Source organism: Protopterus annectens, chromosome 1.part2 (assembly GCF_019279795.1).
Source record: "Protopterus annectens isolate FY-2018-M chromosome 1.part2, PAN1.0, whole genome shotgun sequence".
NCBI classification, from domain to species: Eukaryota; Metazoa; Chordata; order Ceratodontiformes; family Protopteridae; genus Protopterus; species Protopterus annectens.
The window spans coordinates 297,926,604-297,946,159 of NC_056727.1; positions in this window are offsets into that span (position 1 = coordinate 297,926,604).

Here is a 19,556-nt window from a genome sequence, read left to right on the forward strand (position 1 = left end):
TTCCTGAATTTTGTAAACACAAACTCCTTGGACCAGATAGTCAATACACCAAACAGGGGTGCAAACATACTAGATCTGGTCCTCACTAATATGGGAGAGTGCTGCACAACTCCTACTGTAATGTCTTCCCTGGTAAGGTCAGGCCACAAAATGGTCTCTTCTGAAGTAAAAATAAAACCTGGACCCCCAGCTAATCCTGGAATATTCAGGATCTATTCTAAGGCTAACCTGCTATTAAGTGAGAACCTGGAAAAACTTAAACCCTAAGAACACTCCTACCAATGCAGAACTCTTCATAGAAACCCCATATAAGCATGATAAGAGCTGCAAAGAGGCAGCTGTACCCACCAGGAAAAAGTAAAGAAATAACACAAAAAACAAGCTACCCTGGTGGAATCATAAAATCAGTAGGCTATATAACAGAAGGAAGAAAATCATGGCAAAAATTAGGAGGTGCAGTACCCAGCAGGATAAAAGCATTCTCATTAAACTAAACAAACAACTCAGAGGACAAATAAAGTCTACCAAAGCCAAATTTGAGGTAAGTTTGGCTCCCAGGCCAAGGACAACCACAAAGCATTCTTTGGCTATATCCGCAACATCAAAGGCAATACACAATTCTGTGCAGAGCTCATTGTAAATGGAGCCACCCATACTGAGCCAGAGAACATAGGAAACCTCCTGGCTGATAAATTCAGCTCCAACTTTATCCCTCTCTCCCATGAAACCTTCCCTCAGGGAATATCATCATATATAACACCCCCTACTATCACTAGGTAACAGGTCCTTAATGCTCTCTCTAAGACCAAGAACACTGCACCAATGGGACCAGACAATATCCCAGGATGCATCCCAAATAGCAGGAAACATGACCTATACAGCCCTCTGGAATTACTATTTAACTGTAGCCTCCAAACAGGTTTTGTGTCTCATGAATGGAGAAAGGCAATAGTCATCCCTCTGCATAAAGGTGGGCTATCTACAGACCCTGGAAACTATAGACCCATAAGTCTCACTAGTCTTATATGTAAAGCAATGGAAAGAATTATCATGGAGATGATCAACTAAAGACACAAAACTACTTATGCATTGTCGAGACAAAACCTGGAAATACTATAAAAATTGCAAAACTCCCAACTCTCTTGCCGAATACAAGCAACTGCGAAATCAAGTAAAAAAAAAAAAACAAATAGCCACTGACCATAAATCCTACTACCTTAAACTTCAAAATAATCATAAAATTCAACCCCAAAAGGTTTTGGAGTAATATTGCAACAATACTATCCCCAGGTAAAAAAGAGAACCCTTGCCCTGACCCAGACGCACCTGATCTCCACCTAGCTATCCAATTCAACTCCTTTTTCGTTGATTCCATAGGCAAACTCACCTCCTCTTTTCCTAACAATATCCCCCCAACATAACTGAAACCGAAAATTCAACCCCCAATAACTTTGAGTCCTCCCCATTTACTCTCAAATCCATTCCTACCCACACTATAAAAAAGATCCTACTAAAGTTAAAACCTTGCTCTAATGCCCCAGATAACATTCCATCCAGCTTTCTCAAACTAGCTGCTGATGACATAGCCCTTCCAATCAGCATCCTAATCAATCACTCTGTTCAGGAGTCCTATGTACCACACCTCTGGAAAAAAAGCCTTCATCACCCCCCCTCCACAAATGAGGTAACAACTGTTCAATCTCCAACTTTCGCCCTATTGCTATCCTATCCCCTATCTCTAAGATACTTGAAAAATGTATTCACCTCCAACTATTACCCTACCTACTTGACAACCAACTACTAACTCCTACCCAACATGGGTTTAGACCAGGACATAGCACCACTGCTGCCCCCCTTTCCTTCCTCAAAATCATCAACTCTGCTTGCGAATCTGGTAGCATAGTTTCTACCCTCCTCCTCGACTTATCCAAAGCTTTCGACACTGTCTCACATGAACTTCTGCTTTCTAAACTCTCTCATCTTAATCTCTCTTCCTCTTCTATCAAATGGATCAGCCAGGGAACAAGCTGTAAAATGGAATTACTGTACTTCCTTTTTCCTTCACACCCCAACAGGAGTACCCCAAGGCTCTATTTTGGGTCCCTTACTATTTAACATTTTTATCAATGATTTCCACCAAAAGATCCCCAATGCTAAACTGGTACAATACGCAGACGATTCCACTATCATCTGCTCTGCCAAAACTCTTCCCTTATTAATAAACCTTACTCAAGAGGCCTTCTACTCCACTGAGTCCTGGATGCTTGACAATCATCTAGCCCTAAATGCCTCCAAATCCAAAATAATGATCTTTACCTCTTCTAGACATACTGCTGTTGACAAAACATCCTTCTCTATACTCAGTCTAAACAAAACATCTATTGAAATAGTTCCCCATACAAAACCTTTGGGCGTCCTCGTCGATGACCAGCTAAAGTTTGACATCCACCTACAAACCAATATTAAAAAAAAACTCATCAAAAACTTGGAATGCTTTATCGACACAGAAGCTACCTTTGTCTGTCTTCTAGACAACTCCTATCTACCACCTACCTCCAGTGGCAGCTGGTGACTTCAAATCAAAGGGGGGCTGCAGGAGACAGCTGAATGGGTGGGGTCAAGGGGAAGGGGTGTGGCCAACTAGAAAGGGGAGGAGCTATGCTCAAAACCACAAAAACTAACTTTAATTAAATACGCTGCCCTGGGTGGCAAACCATCATTATGAGAGTCTAATCAAGACAAAAATAAGTGTAGAAGAATAAAAATATTTCAATGCATTGGCTGCATGACAGCTTACTTATTATCTAGATGGAAACAAAAGGTTGTGAGGCATGAAAAATAAATTACTTTTTAAATACATTACTGGAATGCCAGTCAAAATCAAGTATAAGAAAAACCAGAAGCACTCAACTCAAACCACTTCTCCTTGCACTGCAGTTCTAATTATAATTTATATTCAGCTTTATTAAAGTACCAAGTAACATGCTGAAAGTAGAAATCTCTGTGATGCCCCCACTTGTAAAAATGTTTCTTATCCAAAAAAGACCTGCTGCCTGACAACTATCTACTTGTTTCATTGGGAAAACATGATCAAAGTAAAAAATAAAAAGCAAATAAGAAACAAGCTCAAGATACATTGCTTAAAGGATTACTGTACAGGTTATGGACCACACATGATTGGCATTCTGTTTAGTTTACGGGTAAAGTCTGTAGAGATGACTGGAAGTCTCCAACAAGTGTAATGAGCTTTTTAAAATAATGGAATCCTGTCCTTTAATACCAAAGGCTTATACATTATCTAGTCAAGTATTCTCTGCAAGGCAACAACAGAAAGGCTTTCAATGTTGGCAATTCTTTAACAGTATGCTTATTAAAGCTTACTTGCATCTTACGATCTCAGACAAGCTTACCTTATGGTCATTAAAGCATTGCTACTTAAACACAGAGCAACAGGCACTTTGAGTAATAAGCATAAATCTGAGTAATAAGCATAAATCAACAGTACAAAAAAATGACAGAAACCAGACCGTTCTGCAAAATCAAGGACAGATGAAAAGCCACTGTAGTACTTTTGTCTACCTTGGATGGGGGGGACACACTGCACATTTACACTGCATAACTACTCCTTGCCTTGCTTGGACACATCCAGAGTCACTACATGGGGGAGTGGGGTGAAACAAGTATGTCACAATTTGAAATGTCTCTGGCTGACTGTGATGGCCCTGACACATTTGTCATACCTCTCAACCTCAGAACAAGAAATCTGGACAAAGCCATACACAGAAGTGGGACAAAGGCCCAAAAATAAGGACAATTTTTAAATATTGCTCTAATAAACTTAGAAAGATAATAGAATAGGTCTTGCATTAGTATGAATTTTCTGAAGGGTATAAAATCTGAAACTCAAATGTCTGTCATTTTCTAACTTCAGTCTTTAGTGATTTGTCACTAATTTGCCAAAAACACAATTTTATGAAAAACGGACCAAAAATGTGATGCAAAAATATTAAATAGCCACACAATACAGCTGGGAACCTATCAAAGAAGGGACACTTTAATATTAGTACTGCTAACTTGAGCAGCTGACAAAATAAAAGAATCTACATGCATTTCAAGTAATCTATAACTTTGATTATTACAGTTATTTCTTAATTGTAAACCCTCCATGTTTTCTTCCAAAATTGCTATTTTGCGGAGGGATTATTAGGGGGAAGAGCAACATTTTGAGCCAAAATCGGGGACAGTTGAGAGGTTGGCTATGCCTAATTCTATAAAGCAATTTATTTGCATGTACCTCTCAACCTGTTAATGCAGTAAATCTGAACAAGGCCAAATATATTGGGGGAACATATAAACAGTACTAAAAATTGTTCTTGTATAAATTGAGACAATTGATAGAACAGCTCTTACTTTAACATGCATTTTTCTGAAGGTTATGAAGTCTGAAACTCAGTGTATCATTATTCAGTGACTTAATTCCTAAATGATTTGCCAGAAAACTACAAATTTTATGAAGAACAAACCAAAAATAAGAAGCAAGAATCTATTCATTCTTTGAAAATCTGGACAGTTGGGAGGTATAGTTCAGCTGGGCTTGTCTGAGTTTGCTGCCCTTCCCCCCTGACAAAATCATGGTTGAATGGAGCCTCTGCAGCCATTCCAATGAACAATTACTTGGCTATTTCACACCATTTACCATAAACACTAATGTGCATACTGCTTTACTTCTATGATGAGTTGGACTTAATTTGAAAGTTTTATTTTGTATTTTAAAGCACAAACACTAAGACATCTGCTAAACAAGCTTGGCATTAAAACTTCTCTGCCCTTGAAACTCACATTCATTGAAACAACATTAAAACCCACATTCAAAGAAAATACATTTTACCCGTGGCAGATAAAAATTAATTCTGGGCTGTTTTCAAATCATAGGCCCCTTGCATATGAAACATACATATGCTCTTTGATACACCTTCCTATTGCTTTGAACATTTTTCCAGTAAACAATTAAACAAAACTGCCCAATTCAGAACATTTCCAAAATAAAAGTCTACTCAAACTTCTACAGTCCACTATTATCAGTAAATATGCACAATTCTACAGTCCACCATTATCAGTAAATATGCACAATCTCTGAAGTAGTAAAAAAGTCATCTAAATAATTCCACGTTAAATAAATCTGTAGAGGTTGCTGTTAGCAATCACCTTTATATTTCATGGCTTCTTCGAAAAATAAAGTGTCTGATGCCCCTGAGGAATAAATTGCCTAAATTACATTAAAAATAAGCTAGTAATATTGCAATAGGAAATGGATGGCAAACTGATAACAGGCTCATAGTATCTTAACTTTCAGTACGGCAGCATTCACCCCTTATGGGAGTAGAACCAACAACCTTCTGCATCAAAAGCAAGTACACAACCTGTTGTGCTATTAGCAATGCAAGCCAACTTTCCATAATCAGCACTAAACTTCTCTTCCCCTGCAGCTCTCAGCTCCTTGTACAATCTACGCAATACTCAACTGCATCTCAACTTGCCAGCACAAGAAGTCTGGAAAAAGCCAAATTTATTGGGGTGGGTCAAAAGGGCAAAAACCAGGGACACATTAAACATTGCTTGTATAATCTTGGAAAGCTGCTAGAATAAAATGCTGTGTTACCACCATACATTTTACTGCCAAGGTCCCTGTGCAAAAGAGTCAGAACATACCACTATGCCAAATCACCTGCTTTGTGAAAGACAAATGCTGTTACCACCGTACATTTTGCTGCCAAGGTCCCTGTGCAAAACAGTCAAGAGCAACATACCACTACGGCAAATCAGCTGCTTTGTGAAAGAGAGGAAGACTGAAACTTAAATGGCTATCATTTAATGAATTCAGTTCTCACCATAGCTGTCAACCTCTTAGCAAAAAACACCTGGACAAACCCAGTAATGAGGGAATACAGCCCTCAAACATATTCAGTGAATTCAGTTCTTGCCATAGCTGTCAACCTTAGCACAAAAAACCTGGACAAAGCCAATAACAGGGTATTACAGTCCCAAAAATAAGGACAAATTTCAAATAGTCATCTTATAAACTTAAAAAATTGTTATAATAAAAGGTTGTGTGACTATATATTTATTGCTAGAATAAAAAGTTGTTTTACTATGTATTTTCTGAAGAATATGAAGTCTGAAATTCAAATCCCTGTCAATTTTACTTCTGACGGAACAAAAACAATTTTCAGCACAGGCCCATGGAGAAATACTGTAGACACGTCTTTGAAAAATGGCAGGACACAAGAGCAAATCCACACAAACACAGGGATAAGATGCAGACTCCACACAGAAGGCACCCCAGCCAAGAATCAAACCAGAAAAACCTATAGCTGTGAGGCAATAATACTGCCACTGCACTATCAAATATGTAAGGAAGTAACCATTCAGAAACCTGAAGTCTGAAATTCAAATGCCTGTCAATTTGTTAATCAGGACAGTCTGACTTGGAACAAAAAAAACAATTCTCAGCAGAGGCCCAGGAAGAAATAATGCAGACATGTCTTTGTAACATGGGAGGACACAAAAGCAAACCCACACAAACACAGGGAGAAGATACAGACCCCCCCCCCACAAAGAAGGCACCCCAGCCAAGAATCAAACCCAAGAACCTCCAACTGTGAGGCAACAATGCTACCACTGCACCATCAAATTTCAAGCATTGCAATATTTAAAAACCACAGATATTATGAGGAATAGATCAGATCAAATATGAGGCAAAAATCTGCAATTTTTTTACAAATGATGGTGGGTAGGGAATTCAGGTCTTTAACACCTGCATACAAGGTACAGGGTTCAAGCCTGAGGTATTCCCTACCACACCACCATGAGTCTAACCATCAGTATATTGCAACTGGGGCATTTTCACACACACTGGGCATTTTCACACACACACACACCTCCAGCGACCATAAACAGCAAATCCCTCCAGCAATACTCCCTTACCTGATGATGTATCATGTCTGACCAAGCACCAAAATCCACCCGCGAGATTGAGCAATTCAGCCAGTGACCAAACCCTGCTACACCTACCTCCTGAATGAGCCCACGCAATGAAAATCCTGCGAGAGCAGCTCACCTCTTAGTCCTGATTGGATTTGCCTGCACACCTCTTAGTCCTGATTGGATTTGCCTGCAGCCGATGCAGTCCGGACCTCCTCTTCTGTGAAGTCGTTCCCGCAATGATTCCTGGGTGCATTTGCAGCAAAGATTGCTGGGTACCTGTGTTTCTTTACCCGGACTGCAGTCTGGACTCATGTTTTTTTTTTTTTGTTTTTTAGTTTAACAGATTTTTTTTCTTTCTTTTCTAGGTGGGAGGGCTGCAGTCCGGCAGTCCGATACCATGAGCCGCCCCTGCCTACCTCCTACCTTCCCTTTTGTATGGAGATCCACTACTCACTAATCTCCAATCAACCCTAAAATCTAAACTTTCCTCATGCTATAATAACATTTCCAAGTTTGCCACAGGATCCAAATCCTCCACTCTTCATTGCAACTCCCTCCATGCTCTAAGTTGGTTGGAACTCCCAGGCTACCTAAATTTCATTCAACTAACAACAGCACACAAACTCATTTTTAAACCTTCTAGCTGTCCATCACACTCCTCTTCCTTAAAACTTCACCAGCCACATAGAACACTTAGATCCACAAATCAGAACCTCTTGGAACTTTACAAGCCTTTACATGCACCAGGGCAACTACTACTATCATTCTCCCTTGCCAGATTATGGAACTCTCTCCCCCCTCACATTAGAACTACCCAGAACCTCCCTTCCTTTAAAACCCTACTCCACTCTCACCTTTCCTCTCTCTGGGAGTGCTCCCATACCCATCCTACCTGATTCCTGATACCTATCCCTATTGTATCCTACTCACAATCTCTGACACTGCTTCAATTCCTTTGTCTAAAATTCCTTTGTCTAAAAATATGTTGTATTAAATGAATATTAATTTCTTGTTTTTGTAAATATCTTATAAGTGATTGACTTAGCTCATATATTTCAATGTTTTTAAAATATTGTCTTTCTGTATATTGAATGTTAAATTGCTGCTCATATGCTGTACTAATACATTTTATATTGTCTTTCTATCTGGAGCTTTTCTCCTCGGGCCTCCATTGAAAAAGGGCTACCTTGGCCCAATGGACTTTCCCAGTTAACAAAATGAAATAAATAAGTAAAATAAATAAACAGAGATATAGTAAACCTCCAGACACTGAACCCAACCCAGTTTGGTTTTGTCAAGGACAGATCATGCCTATTCAACCTGGTGGACTTCTATGAATAGATCATCAAAGAAATGGATGAGGCAAAATAGTTCACACTGCCTACATTGACCTGGCCAAGCCATTTGACATAATACCCTACTCGGGCATTACTGACAAACTCAGGAGGTTAGGTACAAACCCATACGTCACCCAGTTGATAGCCAACTGGCTCACAGACAGGACTCAGGAAGTTAGAACTGGGGAGTCCACCTCTACAAAGAGGCCAGCCACAAGTTGAGTCCCTCAGGGATCAGACCCTGGACCGCTCCTTTTTGGTATTTACTTCTCAGAAGTCAAGGCGAATGTCAGTGGTCTCTGGCTTGACAAATTTGCAGATGATTGCAAATTAGGAGCTGTCATTGGATCTCACACTGACACAAATGTTCTTCAGGAGAGGCTGACACAGACAAACAACTGGCATCAGAATCATGGACTATAACTAAATGCCAAGAAATGCATAATAGTATCCTTTGTGAAGACATCCATCCCTGGTCATGATCATATTGACAACACAACCCTTAGAGCTGACCCAGTAGTCAGGGACTTAGGGACACACCTAGATAGTAATTTAGCCTTTGATCATTGTGTGTCTACAGTGGTGAGGAAATCATTCCATGTTGCGCAATTTATAAGCAAAGGTATGACATCTAAGTCCAATGACATCATTGTTCCACTGCATTTGGCATTCATCAGACCTATCACTGAGTACAGTGCCCCCTTTGTATGTACCTAACCAGGCATATCCAACAACTGAAATGTCCACAGGAGTTTCTCACTAAAAGAATACAGGTCCTGTGCAGACCGCCTCAAGGCCCTATCCCTGTATTCTGTCTCCTACAGGTTTTTGAGAGGAGATTTATGTCTGGCATACAGGGGATTGTCAGACCCCACTATGATGGACCTCCTGCATATCCAGAAAACAAACATCACCAGAATTACCCCTTCTAAAGACTTAAACTTTGCCTGTGATATAAATAGGACCTGATGGAGACATAGGAATGTATGCCAGACTACCACATATATGGAACAGGCTCCCCATCCATGTGAAGCAAAGTTCCTCTCTAACTCAATTCAAGTGCAACTTGGACAATTGGGTGGGAAACTAGATATTCATGCCTGGTTTGGTACCTGTGTCTCGAATGGACACAGGTAACCTGTAAATGGTTCATCTCCCAGTCCCATGATTGCACTTATCAAGGGTATCAGAACTTGTCAGAGATACAGGATGCATGGCTAGGTTTAAAAAGGTTCTTGTGGTTGTTAGCCTAGTAAACACCTATGCACCTATAAAAAATAAAACCCAAGCTAGATTCACACAGCCTAAACCAAATATTACATAAAAATCTGCTTAATTTTTCCCTCATGGCACAAATAATATCAACATAAACCATAAGCACAGATCCATTATATTAAAAGACCAAACTCTGAAATAATATTCTGCCTTCTCTGTCAGAAATAACCTTACACTCCTTACTTCAGAAAATGTGATTTATTTAAATAAAAGCAAAAGTGTGACTAAATAAGTGTTTCTTTAAACAAATGCACTTTAGCTATATAAAACTCTTCAAAATCACTGACTAAGCTTCTTTTTCCCAGTATATTGTGCTTTGATAAAACATTGAAAATATAGAATTGCTAAATTGTAGAATGTAAATACAAAGTACCAAATTAATAACTAAACTAAAAACTGTAAAGATAATTTTGTATTTAGGAATATTTAATTCATAATGAGCAGTGTATACAGAACTCAGAACAGTGTACTAAGATCAAACTGATGATGCTTTTACCTCAAAGTAACCCATCCAGATAAAATAAATGAAGAATATATAATTGTTAATTGTAGAAAGCAGCTCTGAAGTGTGAAGCTTATGGAAGGCATTCAGAAACAGTTGCCTCACAGGATTATACAAAACAGATAAATAGGACATTAAAAAACAGAAGTAGCAGACTGCACTATAGCAGAAATAGCACAGTATTTCTTCTATGCAAATAATTGTAAAATTCAATGCAAATGAATACCTTCATGCTAATGAGACTCATCTCATATGCAAATGATGAAATTAAACAAGGCAGAGTAAATGAAAGATATATAAATCTAGCAATAAGAGCCATGGCATTCATTTGTTATAATCTCTAGGATTTCACAGTGTACAAGAGCTTCACTTGCGCTATTATGCTGGAAATGTTTGTAGCCATTCTTGGAGCCAGTGCCTGTGATATTAGACACCGTCACCATCCTCATCACACATGGCTCTGCTAGCAACTGACATGCTGTCACTGCCAAGACAAAGGTACTGTCGAGTGGTACTGTGTGGACAGAGACATCGTACAGGATTTAGTAGTCATGTGGCTCCACACATGAACGCAAGAGGATGTGCTCAGTCTACCAATCCCAGTAGACGCAAAGTTTTGTATAGCACTAACTACCTTTGCTGTGATGATTTTTTAGAATCCAACAGGGACACATTTGGTGTTTTGCAGGTGTCAGCCTCACTTACCGTGCAGCATTTTCTTGATATGATGCTACAGCATGAGAAGTAGCATATATGATTCTCTGGACAGCAGAGGAGAGAACCATGACTATGTAGGCATTTCACAACATAGCCAATTTTCCTGATGTCCTGGGGGAACTGGTTGCATCCACATTGTCATCAAGGTCCCACCTGCTTTATGTGGCATCCAGTACATCAAACAGAAAGACTTCCACTCCATCTCCTCCTAGGTGGTGCATAATGAGCAAAACTGTTATGTATGATGTGTCTGGGAACCAACATCTGGCACTTATGTGACATCTACCAGAATTTTATGGGGGGTAACTTCCAGAGTCATCCAGATGATACTTGTACACATCACCAGCAAAACTGGCCACAGAATATGGTTCCCATTCAAACAGGCAGCAGGCCACTTATAGCAGTGTTCATTGTTGCAAGTTACAGATGATAGAGGATATGCTTTGGAATCATGGCTGATAACCCTCATTTAGAAACGCTACTTCATGGCTGACCTGGAGTATAACTCTATCCATTCACAGAAATGGAATCTTGTTGACCACTTCTAGACTCTGGCATCCAGATCTAAGAATGTCTGGCATCCAGATCTAAGGATGTGGCATCCAGGTCTAAGAATGTCATAGTACCACTGCACTTGGCCCTCATCAGACCAATAATCAAGTACAATGCACCCTTTGGCATGTACCTCGTCAGGCATCTGCAACAGCTGCAGTATCCTCAGAGGTTTCTCAACGAAAAATACAAGGTATAATTAACATGTCATATGTGGACTGATTCAAAGCCATATCAATATGTTCAGTTTTCTATGAATTACTGAGGGGTGATCTGTGCCTGACCTACAAGGCAGTCTCTGACCCAGTCCTGATGGAAATGTTGCATATTTGCAAGACTAACTGCTCGAGGGTTACCCACTCCAAAGATCTAAACTTAATCTGACATAAACAGATCATGCTCGAGAGACAGAGATGTGTCCCAGAGATTGCCCCTCCTCTGGTATAGGCTTCCTATTCACATGAGGCAGAGCCCTTTCCTGACCATCTTCAAGTCCAATCTGGACCAATGGATAGGAAATCATAAATTCACACCTGGAGTGGCATCCATGTCCCTTATGGACAAGACAGTCTGTAAAAAATTGTCAAAAACCCTGCTTGCTGACCTTTGTTCTCTTTCCCCTAGGGATAGAAAATTGGTTAAAATTTGGGTAAAACTGGCTAGGCTTGTAAGGACTCCTGAAAAGTTAGCCTATTAATCTCCTGTGAAGCTATGAACCTATAAGGGGCTATTGGTGGTGCACCACACACCTCTAATCAATTATTTGTAGCTTGTGCCATGTTATACAGTACGGTAGTATGGAAGCAGCTTTAAATTACAAACATCACAGCAATGCCTGACAGACCTGTTGTAGCAGCAGAAAAGTAGTTGATCTCAGACCTATTCTGCGAATCAGCTTCAGTGGCATGCCACAAAAGCAGAGGTGTATGCAATACATTCTGCACTAGCAAAGGAGTGATGTCTGGTGCCTGAACTCTGGACCATGGCAAGGGCAACACAAAAAGTGGTGCAAGCATTATCACACCCAGGCTATGTATTACAGTGCATTGACTGGACATGCTACACATCAGAACTTACCTCACTCATACATGCCAGACATGTGGACAGGGCACAATCATCATTTGCTGAAATAGGGTAGAGCACAGTGATAGGTGAATGAAACACTATATTGAATACAAGGGTCATGAGAAGTGAATGTCATAGCCAGGCCGCAGGTTGACATATCTAGCATAATGTCTTCTGGCTTTAGAGTAGAGTTTCCATCCATTAAACATTTACCAGCTGTATCATATGGCCCTGCAGTGTCAAGGATGGATGCACTGCATACTGGAGATCATGTAAATTTTTAGAGTATGCATGGGAACTCAGCTGTGGCTCCCCATTTTGGGAAACAACAGATGGACAAAATCTATGAATCTGTGGAATGCCACAGCTAGATGTGGCACTCTGATGGTCAAAAAGGGGAAAGAATTTAAAACTGTGGGAAACTGAGTTATGAAGATAAACATCACTGGCTATGACCGTAAGACTGACAACACCCAGGTGTGGTTGTGGCCTGGGGAAGGGGTGACAGTGATGTAGTTTCTCTAAAATAGTGTGTCAGGGCTGTGTAAGCCAGGAATGTGACTGTGTAATATGTATATGGCTCTTTCACAGCTATGCTGTGTATGGCCTAGGCAGGAACAATGGATGGCATTTTCCACATTGCCATAAACCTCAAGGATATGCTAATGGATGCTACGTGGATTACTATGACCTCAGCAAGTGTGTTTGTTCGAGGTCTCTATAGGCCATGCCACTCTGCATGCATTGCATACCATCTGGCAGTCCATGCTGTGCTTATACATCTTCACATAGGTCATACAGCATATTCACCATCTCTGTCATGATATGTATAGTGGCTGCCTGGATCACCGACCTGCTGATAACAAGTGTGGTACCCAAGTAAGGGAATAACTTGAAGATATGGTGACAACATCCATCAACATGCCTCTCTCCTATTGTGGGTGTGCATGCATTGGATGTACTGCAACTGACAAATGCCATCTTCAGGGGTGACTCCTCTATACTATGGGTGGGGCTCACACTGATAGGATGTCCAGCATTAAACACAGATGATGCCAGTGGCTCAGCATGTCCCTCCTTCACTACCACCTCATATGGAAGGGATGACTGCATTGTATCAAATGCTGCTATTGCTGATTGCACCACTGTGTCATCTGATTGTGTCATGTATATTGCCATTGTCATTAACCATCGGTGATGTGAGAACCTTGGGCAAATGCCATCCTGTTGTGCTGGACCCTCCATCAGGGGAAACTATGAAAGCTTAAAAATAACATACATGGCAGACCTGGTACATATGCCTCATTCACCGCACTTTATGGTACACAAACTAGCACAAGTTACTTCTGTGAATAACATATGGGCACTTACTTATCTTATGATGCATGTTGTTATGGTCATAGTCCTGATGAACTTGGAGAACAGACATGCATAGATATTCTGCTGAATAACGCTTTCTCACATGTGAATCAGTGTATGACTTGAAATAAACATGCTATTACTAGCTTGGTGCTCCATATAAAGACACTTGGCCAGTTGACACCAGCCCATATCCATCATTCAAGCCACCACCAGCTATATACGTTCCCTGACTTGCCCTGGACTGACTTACTAACAACTCTTGAACCTCTGGACCTGCCCCTGACAATGTCATGTGTTTTGGTCTTGACATGCAGTTTTGCATTTGTGACCCTGTGATACACCTGTGTTATTATCCTTTGGATGGTCACCCACAGCACTGATGATCATTTCCACTCCCTCCCAGAATTTATATACCTGACTTGCACATCTTGATGCAGTCTCCTGCAATATGTCAGCTGTGCTTTTATTGCACTGCAATGACCCTTGTAGCTTGATGATCGGGATAAAGAGGTAGCAGCATGATTGCCTTAATACTGTCACCATAATGCACTGCACCATCACTTGTCCCTGCCCATCTCCTGGAAACTGGGACATGTGCGCACTGCAGTCCTGCATGGGGACTGCAAATCATTTAGCTCTTCCACTGTATGTTAGTGATACTTTCACTACTACAAACATACTATTTTGGTGACACACTTCACCTGATGTCCATAATGTGCAGTTGTGTATTCAGGGCTACCATTTTGCTACTCCTGAAGATCTATAGAGTGGACATGGCCTCTTTAGGTGCTCAGTTCAGCAGGGCTTCTTCTTGGTGCAGAGAGGAACCTAAGATCTTTATGTATCTTCTGTCATATGGCCTGTATGGAGCACCTGCTGGGCTGTTGGCAGAGCTAGAGATAAATGTTAAGAAAGATAGTGCAATTGTTTTCTTTTTTTTTCTTCTCTGTTGTAAATTTGTCATATTTTATATCTTGACACTTTTTTTTTTCAGTTGCAGAATATAGCTACTTGTGGAACATCACTCAAGAAATCACATAATATGCCACATGACAAAATCAGGTGGCATATAGAACAACTGTGAAAAAAGTTAATTATCTTTTAGACAGTCATTAACTAGACTTGTATTGGTATAATCAATTTTCATAGACATCTTCGTAAATTAATAATTGTAAGTGTAAGTAACTCATATAAGGCACATGAAGTCAATAAATAAGGTTGTTGCAGTCTGTCTTTAAAAAGACTCCCTGTCACAGGAGCAAAAAGCTAATGGTATCATTCCATACAACTAGTCTGTAGTTCAACATGGAAAATAAAGAAGGTAATAAAAAGGCATGATCAATAGAAACATTTGGTCTGCCCTTATTGCCATGCTTTATCCAGTACCTCATTTGGCAAAACTGTTCCCCTTTCTCCTATCCAGTTCCTGATTACTATATTACACCCAGATGCTTATCTCATGCTTATTTGAATCTCTCCTTTACCCTTAACCTTGCAGAATATGTTGACATGTTGTGCCAAAACTCACCACACTGTCCATAAATAATTAAATCATAACAACACTTGTAAGTTCATCTGAAGGCTGACAGCCACTTCTTATTGTACATGAAACCCCTCAACATACCTGTCAAACTCTTAGAGCAAGAAATCTGGACAAAGCCATAAGTAAATGTGGGACAAAGGTCCCAAAATAGGGACACATTTTAAATATTACTCTTACAAACATAGAAGGTTGATAGAATAACAGGTTTTGCACTAGCATGGATTTTCTGAATGATATGAAGTCCAAATCTCAAATGTCTGTCACTCTTTTTTAACTTCAGTATCTAATGATTTGTCATTAATTTGCCAGAAAACCACAATTTTATGAAAAACGGCCCAAACATATAAGGCAAAAATCTAGACATTCTTTGAAAATCTGTACAGTTGAGAGGTATGCCCCTCAAAGTGTCAGATATAGCTTTTTTATGAACTTGAAACAGGAGAACTCAAAGAACCCCTCTGATATTGTTCATTCCAATAGGAAATTCTATTTATCAAGGCTGGTGGTTTCAAATGTATTTTATTTTCTACTGCACATTGTGGGGAAATCAACATTAGATTTGTTATAAGTACAACTGAATACATTACTAGATGATAAAGGATTATTTCCCTGCCTTTCTTCTGTCTATTAGTTGACTAACATATTCTGTCACAACCCCATATGCAGCTATCAGCCTTCATGGATTTGGGTAATATTTGACTGTTGATGCATTAGAACTCTCATTTCTTGCATTGCACATTCAACCTGCATGCTTGACATTGAAAAGATTTCCAACAGGGCTATTCCAGTATTAAATAATAACATCTGAGTAATGGATTTTATTCTTTGATTTATCACACTTGCCAGATTCAATGTGATATACAATTCACCAAAGAGAACGTTAAAAAAAAAACAAAAAAAACAGAAAATAAAAACCTTCAGATGAGCTACTGCAATGCAGACTGAATTCCTAATTAAAGAATTTAGGGACAAGCACACATTCTTACTTAAGAATCATTATACCATTTTAATAATGCATCTTGCATGTTTCACCTAGTGACAGCACCAAAACAATAAATAAATAGCAATCAAAAACAACTTAATTTGGCTGTCTCACCCATTGATCCCCTATATAGAGTGATAAAAAGTGACGGGACATTCATGTCTTGTTTTATATTCTGCATACTCTTAATTTGTTTGATTGCAGACTGCATTTTTATTTCAGCATGTTATTGAAACTCTATTCTTCTTACATATTAAATGTTATGGTTAGAAAAACAAAACAATGTCTCTCTGAGTCATAGGAATCAGAAAAGGTTAATTACATGTGTACTACAGGAGGAACTAGAGACTAGTATTTTTATTTAAGGGAGAAAAATGTGAATGTTTTACTGTGAAAGCTCCTTTGAAGATCCTCTGCCATAGAATACACTGTTGTAGGGGAAGACACTAGCCTTCCAAAATGTTCTAGTTGCATTTTTATGCCCAGTCACTCCCCAGTTGCCTATCCTTATGTTAATTTGGATGCAAAATCACCTTCCACGCCTCTTTCACTGGACCTTGTTAATGAATACAAATGTATCATTTTTTGAGGGTCATCATCATTCTCTTTCGGCTTTTCCCGTTAGGGGTCGCCACAGCGGATCATCTCTTTCCATTTCTTCCTATCCTCTGCATCTTGCTCTGTCACACCAACCGCCTGCATGTCCTCTCTCACCACGTCCATAAACCTTATCTTAGGCCTTCCTCTATTCCTCTTACCTGGCAGCTCCATCCTTAGCATCTTTTTCCCAATATACCCATCATCCCTCCTCAGCACATGTCCAAACCAACGCAATCTCGTCTCTCTTGCTTTGTCTCCAAACTGTCCAACATGAGCTGACCCTCTAATATACCGATTCCTAATCCTATCCATCCTAGTCACACCGATTGCAAATCTTAACATCTTTAACTCTGCCACATCCAGCTCTGACTCCTGCCTTTTTGTCAATGCCACTGTCTCCAACCCATATAACATAGCTGGTCTCACTACACTCTTGTAGACCTTCCCTTTCGGATACCCGTCTGTCACAAATCACTCCTGACACTCTTCTCCACCCATTCCACCCTGCCTGTACTCTCTTCTTCACCTCTCTTCCACATTCACCATTACTCTGAACTGTTGATCCCAAGTACTTAAACTCGTCCACCTTTACCAACTCTACTCCCTGCATCCTCACCATTCCTCTACCCTCCCTCTCATTTACACACATATATTCTGTCTTAGCCCTGCTGACCCTCATTCCTCTGCTCTCTAGAGCATATCTCCACCTCTCCAGAGTCTCCTCAACCTGATTCCTACTCTCACTACAGATCACAATGTCATCTGCAAACATCATAGTCCACGGGGCCTCCTGTCTGATCTCATCTGTCAACCTGTCCATCACCACTGCAAATAAGAAAGGACTCAGAGCTGATCCTTGATGTAATCCCACCTCCACCTTAAACGGATCTGTCACTCCCACTGCAGTCCTCACCACTGTCACACTACCCTCGTACATATCCTGTACCACTCTTACGTACTTCTCTGCCACTCCCGACTTCCTCATACAATACCACAACTCTTCTCTAGGCACCCTGTCATATGCTTTCTCCAAGTCTACAAAGACACAATGCAACTCCTTCTGACCCTCTCTGCATTTCTCCATCAACACTCTCAGAGCAAACAGAGGGTACTTCTCTTAAATTAATTAAATTTATTTAATATCCCACTGTATTCTACATTCTCAGAATAATGACTGCTGACAAATGACTACAGGTGCCACCCATTATCCCAAGACAAACTCTTACTCCAAACTTGTCCACCTTACTATTGTGACTAACTTAGTTAATCACTGTATACCCTTAACCATCTCTGTCTTGCACAGTGTATACATTCTGTTAGTGGTTATATGCTGTATCTGGTTAGAGTAGTAACACTGCTGAATGTTAGAAACCTTAAAAACAAAACCTCTGAACCTGAGGTGTTCCTCACACATGAAGACAGCATTTGTGTAATTAGGGAAACCTAGATCCAAGTGTAGTCATAGCACTTCTTCCAGGGTATAATTTCTATCATATGCTCAGATTTGTTTGCTTGTGTCTTTCGGCTTTTCCCGGTTAGGGGTCGCCACAGAGGAACTCCGGTCCGCTAATGATTGGCAGTAGATTTTTACGTGCTGGCTTGCCGGGCCTAATGCACAACCTTCAACGAAGGAACGCCCATTCACGCATGTCACCACACAGAAGACACTCTAACTGAGAATCGAACGGGCAACGTCTAACTGTGAGGTGACAACGCTACTGCAGCACCACCACCGCAGTATCTATCATATGCACAGATATACAATCTAATCTGTTGGAGACTATCCAGATTTATCCATAAACCCATTGTTTCTTGTCAGGTTCTACAGTGTAGAAATCTGGACCTTGTTAAAATATTAGTTACATTAACATTATAGCCACTTACAGAACCCCATCTTTGACCTCTTTAGAGCAGGAAGAATATCACAACTAGAAAGAAAAGTTAACCTGTGAATCAAATATGTTTCTTCAGGATGACTTACCCAACCACATATAAACTGGCAAATCCATGCTACTAACAAAAAATATTGGCAGAAATTTCTAAACTTCATAAATGCCAATACACTTGACAAAACTGCCTGTCTGCTCCCCACAGAATTAATCTTCTAGCTTTCGTCCACAACTGCACCAGCCTGTTCTTTATCCATCCCCTCCTTAGCCAGATCAGATCATATTTGTGTGATCTTCTCCCTGAAAACCTACTTGACAACCCCTAATAACTATTCCACATTCAGTGATTTATTCAAAACAATTTAGTTACTTTTATATATTTTATTGATAACCCCAGAAAATCATATACCTGTGGCTGCTTCCTAAACCTCTGAATTTTATTCTCTCTTAGATAGATGTACTGCGGTATCTGTAGCCATCCAACATAAGCATAACAGCAAGTTTAAAATGAAATGCATATGGTGGAAATCTCAAATCAACAAACGCTATAAGAAAAAGAAAGCTCCTGGACATCTATAAAGAGATTCACTTCATTATTATAAAAAGGATTTAAAACTAGAAATCTGCTCAAACTTGACAATAGGAAATGCAAGGCTGGTTATGAATTCAGAGTTGCAACTAATTCAAAAGAAACCCTTAAGGTCTTTATCAACTATATTAGGAAGCTTAGAAATAACCAATGATTATG